Below are 11,868 nucleotides of genomic sequence, written 5' to 3'. Positions count from 1 at the left end.
AATAAATGCTGTTTTTGGCTGGATTTTACCCCATTTTCGGGCAATGTTTGCCCGCACGCCATTGACGTTCATCGCTGTCTTTTCCCGGTAAAATCACCCCCTGGCCTGGTTTTAATGTCTGAAAAGCTCCAGTATTTGTATTTAATCATGAAATGCTGCTAGGAAGTGGATTTTACCCCATTTTTGTGCATCAATTTATTGATTATTTTTTATGTGTCGCAGCTGTAGCTGCAGTAGAGGTTTTATAGCCATAAAATAGTTTTTGAGGGTTGGATTAATACGTTGAAGGCGCTACCAGAAAATGCACCGCCCGCCACTGATATATATACATATCTCTCTCTATATATCTATACATCTCTCTCTATATATATACATCTCTCTCTATATATACATCTCTCTCTCTCTCTCTATATATATATATATATATACATCTCTCTCTATATATACATCTCTCTCTATATATACATCTCTCTCTATATATACATCTCTCTATATATATACACATCTCTCTCTCTCTATATATATATACATCTCTCTCTCTCTCTCTATATATATATATACATCTATCTCTCTATATATATAAACATCTCTCTCTCTATATATATATATATATACATCTCTCTTTCTATATATACATCTCTCTCTCTATATATATATATACATCTCTCTCTCTATATATATATACATCTCTCTCTCTATATATATACATCTCTCTCTCTATATATATATATATACATCTCTCTCTCTATATATATACATCTCTCTCTCTATATATATACATCTCTCTCTATATATATACATCTCTCTCTATATATATACATCTCTCTCTCTATATATATATACACATCTCTCTCTCTATATATATATATATATACATCTCTCTCTATATATACATCTCTCTCTATATATATATACATCTCTCTCTATATATATATACATCTCTCTATATATATACATCTCTCTCTATATATATACATCTCTCTCTATATATATACAACTCTCTCTATATATACATCTCTCTCTATATATACATCTCTCTCTATATATACATCTCTCTCTATATATATATATACATCTCTCTCTACATATACATCTCTCTCTCTACATATACATCTCTCTCTATATATATATACATCTCTCTCTCTATATATATATACAACTCTCTCTATATATACATCTCTCTCTATATATACATCTCTCTCTATATATACATCTCTCTCTATATATATACATCTCTCTCTACATATACATCTCTCTCTCTATATATACATCTCTCTCTACATATACATCTCTCTCTATATATATATATACATCTATATATATATATATATACATCTCTCTCTCTATATATATATACATCTCTCTCTATATATATACATCTCTCTATATATATACATCTCTCTCTATATATATACATCTCTCTCTATATATATACAACTCTCTCTATATATACATCTCTCTATATATACATCTCTCTCTATATATACATCTCTCTCTATATATTGTTAGACGTATAGTTTTAGCACCTAACCATAATTCCTTAACTCAGTCTGATCCCGTCTAACAAGTTGTGCGTGTTCAGCATCGAAGGAAGAGAACAGGGTATGCGCGTTACTCCACAGATGATTTATTCCAGATATTGATCCTTACAGAGCTCCGGGTCCCTTTCCCAAATATAAAACCAGCTGAGCGTCGCCTTGCTTCAGTGGAGGATGAAAGAGACTAAAGTCCAAACCCGCGTTTGCCCAATTATAGTATAACACAGATGAATATTCATTCGCTGAGTTTAATGATATGTGGACTGTCCCACGACGTTCTGCGGGGGTGTCCTCTCCTAGAATCTGCTTGTCCTTGAATCCACATCTGGCATGGTCGCCCTCTCCGCAGGAATTCCTTTGTGTCTGGTATCATCTGGACCATCGCCCTCTCCGCGGGGATCCCTTTGTCCCTGATTTCATCTGGACCACTCATCACCTGGGACCACTTATCACCTGGACCACACCTTAAAGCAGAAACTCAAACAAAAGACCTTTTGTTCATTGTGATTGAGTTGAGAACAATAGTTTTAATCCTACTGTGGTACTATATCAAAATGAAACAGCTACCATAAAATGAAGGAGTAAAATATGTCATATTCTTCATTCCCTCTCTTGGTCTCCCAAAAGAGACCATACCGACAAACAACACTCAAGTTAGTAAGAAGCAAAACTAAGAAGCACTACATTAGTATAAGAAAAGAAACAAAGAAGCATCACATTAGTGTATCCATGAACACATGCTCGGCGGTGGTTGCAGAGGGATCAGTTTAGAGCAATTGAGTATACTGACCTTTCGGATCTGGTCCCACTGCCCTATCGATCAAACGAACAACCAGAGTACGAGCCATGGGGATGAGGCAACATCCACAAAGACTAAGTAAAGTCGTGAAAACAACAACAGATATGAAGACATTTCCCATCAAACCTTTCCAGGTACCGAACTGATCCATCCATCGGTCCCAGATTGAGTCGCCCACACCTGAATGGTCCACCATCTTATTAGTCAGGGTTCGGAGGCCTTCCAATGCCAAATTAGAAGACCTTCGAATCCTGCTGAGACCCATCCAGGTGGGTGATGCTCTCTTATTGCGATGCAATATATCCTTCAGGTTTGAAGGTAATTGTACTCCAGCTGTGAGATTCAATGGGGAAACAGAAACCGGAAGCAACAAAGACACCAAAGAGCACACACCAGAAGCATTTGTGGGTAATCTATCATACAACTTATCGCTTCCACACCATAACCAGAAGTTCCGCTCAGGATAAGGGGTGTGGTACCGGAAAAGACATATTTAATACACAACAATCAGACGGAATGCTTCCCAATGATTTTCCAATCCCCTTTACTTTGAGACAGGTAAAATTTTGTTGTGCTACTGCTTTATCAAAAATTGGTTTCTCTTTATCCTTTTGGGCAAGTGGGAATATCGAATCGTACTTAGAACAATTGAATTTCGGGTTATTGTTTTTTAGAAGGTCCACAATACAGTCATCTTCGACTGGTGCCGAAACAATACGGAGTACAGGTCGAGCACCCATACACGAGGCAATCATCTTGGGTTTTGCTGGCAGCTTGCTCTGCCATTAACAGCCAATTGTTAGATCCTGCCGTAATACCTGTAATCATTCTAAACCAATTTAGGGGACACGATTGACGGAGTCACCTTGCCAGTTTTCGCCTGAGTAGACTAGGTTTACACATCCCCACTGGCCACCATGGATCGGTATCCGAGGACCACACACAGGGTTAGGAAGCTAGTGGTGTCTCATCTGTTGGAGATTGCGGTGTCATTAGAGCCACATCCGTCTGATTGAAGATCGCCAAACAGGAGTATGACATACATGTGGAGCGCTCCTTCAAAAAATAACAAGAGAAAAATTAAAACAATAATAAGCCAAAACATCCTGTACACCACTTCCCTCTCTTGGACTGGGATAAGCCCAGTCCAGAACAGGAACTATGTCCAGGAACTATGTGTCATGTTTAGATGTATGTGACCTGTCCCCGGGAGAATCAAAGGCCGCCTTTGGAGGATCCTGTGGTGAAGTGTGTGGTTATGGGTTATATGGATCAACGGCTCCAATTTGGGAATAATGAAACCACTTCTGTCCCTTATGTTCAAGTTGAACCGCCTTTCATGTACGAGCAGACACTTTGAAAGGACACCGGTCCACCTGTGCTCCGACCACTTCCTGGATAGAACCTTGAGAAAAATGTGGGTTGAGACTGTGGGTGATCACATGCAGCTGCAGCAGCCTCCTGTATCTGTGAAGAAATACTAGATACAAGAGAATGAAGTTGTCTACTAATATGCTGCATGCGAGAGATCGGGTAATGGAACCTCTTCATATGGGGTGATTGAGGAACTAGGACCGGGCATCAGCCGGCCCGTAAGTAATTCAAATGGGGCAACATTTGTGGTTTTGTTTATGGTTTGACGAATCGAGAGTAGAGCCAATGGGAGGGCTTGAACCCACGACCTTTTGGTGCTGTTCATTATTTTGCCAATTTCTCTTTCCTGTAATTACACCAATTAACTAATCATACTAAAAATAGGAAAAATGCAAAAAGCAAACCAGGCTGCCTTCTCCTCAGGAAAACAGCTTTCCCGTTCTCTGCAATAGCCACACTCACATCCTGGGTTGCTCTCCATGTTTCCTGTTGAAAAGCACAATCTCCCTCTGCCAACCCAAATTTAATGCGTTTCTTTAAAGTTTTTTTCTTTTATGCGGATAGCCAGATTAGCCTTATCATCCAGCTCCAATCGTGTAGTGAATAATGGCGTTTGGTACATTCCACTAAATTGGATTTCCATATTTTGTTGTCCTGTTGACCTCGTTATGTAGGCGCAATGATTTCATAACGAAATATGGAAACTTTTGTCAATTCAGTCAATTATTCTGTTAACAAAATTTGGATGCCATTATCACTATAATACTTTGGAATTTCATATCATGCACTCTCTTTTATTTTTCCAGTGCTCCTAAATTTCGCATAGCAGGTTTGTTTCTCCACTTCAAATTTCACATTTGGAGTACTGCTGCTTTTTCTAAATCCTTTTCCACCTTGATATCTAACCAATTAATTATATCTCGGTGTTCGGCCAATCAAAAACACAAAAAGACAAACAAACAACCATTCACGCTCACACTCATTTTCAGATATCAGTGGTCTGCAATTTTTCACTAGTGGAGCTCGCCATCCCCACTCTGGGGCTCATTGGCAGCTGACCACCTTTTGCTGTAATCTGTGATATTTTAATTGTCATTAATATGACTTACGCTAAAGCATATTTCATCTGCTGATGGGCAAAACAAGATACATGTCCTGTGCACTTGAACATGCACTGTTTATTCCATCACAGAGAAATCATGCCTATCCTAAATTAATTATTTTATCTAAACTTGTCAGGTACAATTTACCTAATAATTTGGATCCATGCCATCTCTGTATTGTTTTCTCCATGTTTGACATCATTAATAATTTGGATGATTCTTAATACTTGAGTCTAAATCGCAAATCACTCTCATATTGCTAAAACCAATAGCTAAAGCTCTGGCTGAATTCCTATCTGCTCTAAGAAGGCGGTTTTATTTCAAATAAGAGCCATTTTCTGTGCTCAGTTACCTCAATTAAAATTTAGGGAAAATAACCTTTCACTATGCATTTCCTAATATAAATTTCAGTGTTTAATAGAGGACCCATAATTTGTCACTAATATATCCCAATACTGTCAACTATCTCTCTTTCTACATCTCTCTGTATCTTTGGGCGACCCCCCTCTTTTTGTTTGTCGGGTGAGGGGTGTGCGCATCTGTGAAGGGGTGCTGGCAATGACCATTGGACCGAGCCGGCGAGCCTCATGACCAGGAGACAGAGCCAAAGCCTTTCAACTGCCAGGGTGCTCCAAGAACCTTCTGAAAACGGTCTCGATAGACTAAATCATCTATGTCATAAAACAACGTACAATGAAAATCATCCATGGGTGGATGGTAAGGCCGAAGTCAGTCAATGAATGATTTCCACCGGTGATATACAGACAACAGTCCCCCAGTGGCCGGAGTTTCAGGCTCAAGACGTGACCTATAGATTGTCCACCACTGTCCACATGTTCATATTGGTTGTGAACACGGAATCTTTGCACCATTTGGTAAAGTCACTGTGAGGCCATCCGGTCCACATAAGATGGTAGCTCCAATAGACATCAACAAGTCTCTTCCCATCAAATTCATAGGAGCCTCTCGGGCACCTCTATTCGGAGTGTGAAGGATCCCCTGGTCCGTAAGCATCATCTCCGCCGTGGTAATATTGTTCAGGTGACTGGGCCGGCTGCTGCAGCCGCCATGGTCTGCCAGTGCCTCGTCCTCCCCCACACGTAGGCCGCTGTTGCTGTAGTGGGCCATACTGCTGTGCTTGGGGTTACCATGGGAACAGTTGTTGCGGTTGCCGTTGTTGACTGGGGCAATCACATCTCCAGTGTCCAATACCGCCACATATAAAAAAGTTGCCTTGTTGGCCCTGTCCCGAGTACCTTCTTCCCCGGCCACCAGAGAAACCACGCCAGCGACCACCGTATCGACCATGTAACTGACCATCTCGGGCCCCACCACATTCCTGGTAATTTGGAAAGTTGGAGTTTCAACACAGTAGAGATCAAAGGTTCCGGAACACCCTCGACAATAGCCGCTATATGGCCCTTCTCGTGTCAAGCGCACAACTCTGTCCACTCCATGCCAGGAGCCTCCTCCGCCATGAACTTCCTCCCCTCACCAGAGGGGGGGGGATTTATTTAGTTCCATATCTCTAAGAACCATATATCACTATATCACGCCTCCTCCTAATCACCTCCCTCCGCTTTTTTTTTTATTTTTATTTTTTAGTTCTGCCTTAGCTGTGACGTCATGCTCCTTTTTTCAACGCTACGGACAAATGCTTTTGACCTGTACAATGTAAATTTCCTTTCAACGTACAAAATTATTTCTCCAACTCACATTTAATTTAGCTTGTCTTTGAAAACCTGTGCCTCTACATCTCCATACAAACTCATTAATTCATTCCATTCCATTCTCATTCAGCACCTTTCTCCCCATTCCTCTCAAAACGCACACACACGCACGCACATGCACGCACGCACGCACACACACACACACACACACACACACACATTTTCAACCTCTCCTCGCATTTTTACCAACGCAGTCATCACAAATCACCGGTTAAATTTAGAATTTGAGTATATTCAATTCTAGGAATCAAGAAATTTAGAATTTTATTAGGATCGATCTAAGAATAAAACCTCTGTGGACCCAGTCGTTTCCCTGCCGAAGACTTATTTTAATACGACCGTTTAGGAATCCTCGATTCCTTTATTTCAATCACAGTAATGTTCCCTGAACAAATACTTTAAGAATCCCAGATTCTTGACCTACTACAGGTATCCTGAAATCCCTGATTTCAATATAATCACGACAATGTTCCTCGAACAAATACTCGGACTATATAAGTGAAATTTCTACTGCGACTTCTCAGTAATTTAAACAATCCAATAGCAGAATTTTGACATTATAGAAACAGGAATTCCGCTCACTTTTAGTTGATTTCAGGCCTGCTTTAAGAAGTCGCCGAAGAAGTTTCTGGACAGTCCCGGACTGCCAACCTGTGTAGTCTCAAGTTCGCCGACTTGACCAATAATCCCGTCCCAGACGTTATAAACCATTTAACACGTCCCAGACGTGAGTCGTATTTCTGTCGGACCCCTATTTGTCTACCCAGCCTCTCTCCCCCCCGACTCACGGACAGGGTCGCCAAAATTGTTAGACGTATAGTTTTAGCAGCTAACCATAATTCCTTAACTCAGTCTGATCCCGTCTAACAAGTTGTGCGTGTTCAGCATCGAAGGAAGAGAAGAGGGTATGCGCGTAACTCCACAGATGATTTATTCCAGATATTGATCCTTACAGAGCTCCGGGTCCCTTTCCCAAATATAAAACCAGCTGAGCGTCGCCTTGCTTCAGTGGAGGATGAAAGAGACTAAAGTCCAAACCCGCGTTTCCCCAATTATAGTATAACACAGATGAATATTCATTCGCTGAGTTTAATGATATGTGGACTGTCCCACGACGTTCTGCGGGGGTGTCCTCTCCTAGAATCTGCTTGTCCTTGAATCCACATCTGGCATGGTCGCCCTCTCCGCAGGAATTCCTTTGTGTCTGGTATCATCTGGACCATCGCCCTCTCCGCGGGGATCCCTTTGTCCCTGATTTCATCTGGACCACTCATCACCTGGGACCACTTATCACCTGGACCACACCTTAAAGCAGAAACTCAAACAAAAGACCTTTTGTTCATTGTGATTGAGTTGAGAACAATAGTTTTAATCCTACTGTGGTACTATATCAAAATGAAACAGCTACCATAAAATGAAGGAGTAAAATATGTCATATTCTTCAATATATACATCTCTCTCTACATATACATCTCTCTCTCTACATATACATCTCTCTCTCTCTCTCTCTATATATATATATATATATATATATATATATATATATATATACATCTCTCTCTATATATATCAGTGGCGGGCCATCAGGGCCTTCAAGGCCTTCTCTGCTGGCCTAAGAAATATCTGAATCATATTATATTTTGTCCATCAATACTTATTATTCCAAATGGTCTGTTAGCTTCCTTTCATTGCTTTCCCCCCTGGTTGCACTGCTTCCAGATGTGTTTTCATATTGAAGCATTTAACCAATGTTGGGTTTAAACACCAGACATTTGTATCACCGATCTGAAAAGGAGGAAATCACAGAGAATTTTAGTAAACTTTATTTAAAAATGAGAGGGTCTCGGACCGTTCGCGTCTCAGCCCGTCGACACTCTGAAGAAAATCTCCCCTCGCCAAGTCTCTTATTGTTTTTTGGGAGTGTCCAAGTTACAGGAAGTTTCAAGCTGATCAAAAGGAGAAGATTTCTCTCCCAGTTACAAAAGGTTCTTTGATCATGACCATATGCCCCTTCAAGATAACATCTTTATCATCTCCTTCCTGATATCCTGCAACCCTCACAAAACAGACAAACAGACCCCCTGGGGTAGTTCCTCTTTGTTGAATAAGGTGAAACTTTCCCCAGGGAGTCAAGACATCCCCAATTCTATTAACTAACATTTCAACAGTCTAAACTAAAATCAGGATAACTTATTTACAATAATTCCAACATAACCATCCTGTTTATCCAGATTCTGTTATAAAATACCATCACCCATGACCTCTTCTTATCCGATTTTCGCATCACAGGATCACAAAAATAACAGAAAACGTTACACTCAGAAGTTAATGCCAGAGTCTTTAGCATCTTGGAACATGTCAGGCAGTCCCATGAACTGCATTTCCTCCTCATCCCCAGATGCGTCGGCGTCGTTGTCATCCCGTGGTTCGCCTCCAGATGTCAATAAGGCATACATTTCTGATTTGACTGGTTGTATAGCATTTGTTATTAATCTTTTACATAACGCACGAATACAGGGAATGCAACAACATCCACAAGTTGTGAGAATGGCAGCAAAAACAGCGATTGACATTAAAACTGATACAATCAACTGTTTGTATTCGCCAAACATGCTACCAAATTCGCCCCACATTGAGGTGTCGACTCCAGAATGTTCTTTCATCTTGCTGTTGAGGGATCGAAGGCCCTCCAGGGCCTTGGTTAAACTCCCGTCAGCTGCTGTATTGTTAGGGATGAACGTGCAGCATTGGTCGCCAAAGATGGAGCACACGCCACCTTCCTTTGCCAGGATCATGTCAACAGCAATTCTGTTCTGGAAGGCCATCAAGGAGGTAGCCGACAACTGTTCATGGATGGCTGCAAACCCTTCCTCCGTCCTGTTCCCCAGTCGTTGCACATTGTAATGGATGTAGTTGATTCTGTCCACATTTTTGTTAATAGTACACCACCAACACAGGAATGATTCAAAACCAGCTGCCATTTGGTTAGCGAGCTTATACTCATCTGGTACACCTCGGGGAACCCCAATGCTGTCGATGTAGGTTGGGTCCCCGCCACCCCATCCAGGAGCGGACCGCTTGGCTCTGCCATTCCAGTGGTGAGGCAAGATGTTTCCTGCCACAGTGACCAACTCAGGAGCAGACATCTTTGTTATGGAAACAGGCAGGAGCAATGACACAGATGCACAATAGCCAGTAGTGTTGAATGGCAACCTGTCGTACAATCTATTATCACCACACCACCACCAGATGTCGCTACGAGCTACCGGTTTGAATGTTATATCAACCGTCACCACTTGTTTACATTGTATACTATTAAGTCGTCCCAGAATCAACCCTTTCCCTATTCTCTTAATGCACGTGAAGTTGGCCTGTGCTATTTTCTTTGAAAACACTGGTTTCTCCTTTTCTTCATCCGCCATTGGAAAAACACTATCCCAGTACAAACAATTTTGAGATGGTACTGGTTTGTTCATCACGTCTACCAGGCAGGTGGAGCTCAATGCTGAGGGTATTACCTGTAGCAATGGTCTGGCCCCCATACATACCACACAGTCTGCTTGCGTTACTTGAGCGGCTTGTTCTGCCATTAGGAGCCAATTGTTATCTAATCTAGAAATTCCTGTCGCAAATTTAAACAAATCATCCACCTCTGGTTCAACGTATATTTGTGGCTTGTCTGGAAACTTTGATTTCGGCCCAGGAGTTATTTCTTTGCTAGGTTCAACAATTGTGGTAGTGACGTTTGGACAGAACGTTATGGGCACGCATGGGTCTTCCTGATGTTCTCTCCAGACACAGAGCATCAGCCCGTGGCATAGCTGTTTGTTTGTGTAGCCCTTCAATTGTTCGGGCTCGCCGAGTGGCACCTGAGTGGTATTCAAATTTAACAACAAACTGCTTTTTGTTCTTGTCAGGGTTACCTGTTTTTTCCACCTGGCCCCTCTCTTGGAGAACCCATACGAACCTCTTGACCACTTCCCAGTTGTAGCCGCCACGTCACCCCACCAGTGACCCGATTTCTTCGCCCCAGCACTGTCCAAGTAAAAATCATACCCGCTCCAATCATTCATCATCTTGAAATTTTGGTCAAATGTAATTACTGCCTCAGTTCTGTTGGTTTGGTAACAATAATACAATTGGTAAGTATGGGTATCATCTTTGCTATCTGTCGTTTTGCATGGATTCTTTATCACCTTCCGTGGTATTCTAGAGGGATTTTGATAGTAATGTACCCCTCATTTTTGCAAATTGAGTGACTTTTCATGTAACAATAAAATTACTACTATTATTATTCCGATTGTTCCTCCCACCGCCAATCCTATTTTGTGTACCCGGGTGAATATCATGCTGGTAGATTGTAATCTCTCCTAATGCCAGACCGGAGCTGTTGACGTCTTCACCGGGTTTGAGATGACTGTAAACTAAAATTACAGCCCCCTTTGTAGTCGGACTTCCTCCGGAGGCGGGTGAAAGATTACAATGCTACTACAGCAGATACCACAGCACGATCACTACAATACAAATAACGACGGTTAGGTTGAACACAATGATCGAAATCGTTAACTTAGTCATACTCGATAACCCTTTTGCAATGTGCCAGGTGAATCCAGGTATTTCGTTCTGCTATTTTAATTGCCGTTCCTGTGGTTAATAAAACCTGATAGGGTCCTTCCCACTTAGGCGAGTGCCAGTGTTTCTTCTTTATACTTTTAATCAGGACCCTGTCACCTGGTTCAACTAATTGGTCTTCCTGCAACGACACAGATGGCGTATCATCATTAGCTTGTTCTGTCAATTCTTTTTGTTTTTGTAGCATTTTTCTCATATAATCCGCAAGATTGCTTTCGTCATCTGTTTCCCAAATAGTTTTAAAATAAGGTAATCTGTACTGTCTGCCAAATAAGGTTTCATACGGGGTTAATCCGTTTGTGCTGGTAATGTTTATATGTAGTTTTACTAAGTCTAGGCATTGTGTCCAGAGTCTACCAGTTTCTTCCATACATTTTCTGAGTCTATTTTTTATGGTGCCATTCATTCTTTCCACCAGTCCCGCACTCTGTGGATGATAGGCGCAGTGATGTTTTAAATTGATGTGAAACGCTTGTCCTATTTTTGAAATTATTTGGTTTACGAAATGAGTCCCATTATCACTGTAGATTATTTCTGGAATGCCATATCTCGGTATTATGTCTTTGCATAATGCTTTTGCTACTGTTATGGCATCAGGTGTCTTTGTCGGAAATATTTCTACCCATTTTGAATACGAGTCTATTATTACGAGACAATATGTTTTACCTTCACACTTATTTAGTTCTATATAA

Source organism: Stigmatopora argus, chromosome 20 (genome assembly GCF_051989625.1).
Source record: "Stigmatopora argus isolate UIUO_Sarg chromosome 20, RoL_Sarg_1.0, whole genome shotgun sequence".
NCBI classification, from domain to species: Eukaryota; Metazoa; Chordata; class Actinopteri; order Syngnathiformes; family Syngnathidae; genus Stigmatopora; species Stigmatopora argus.
This window is presented reverse-complemented; position numbering follows the sequence as displayed.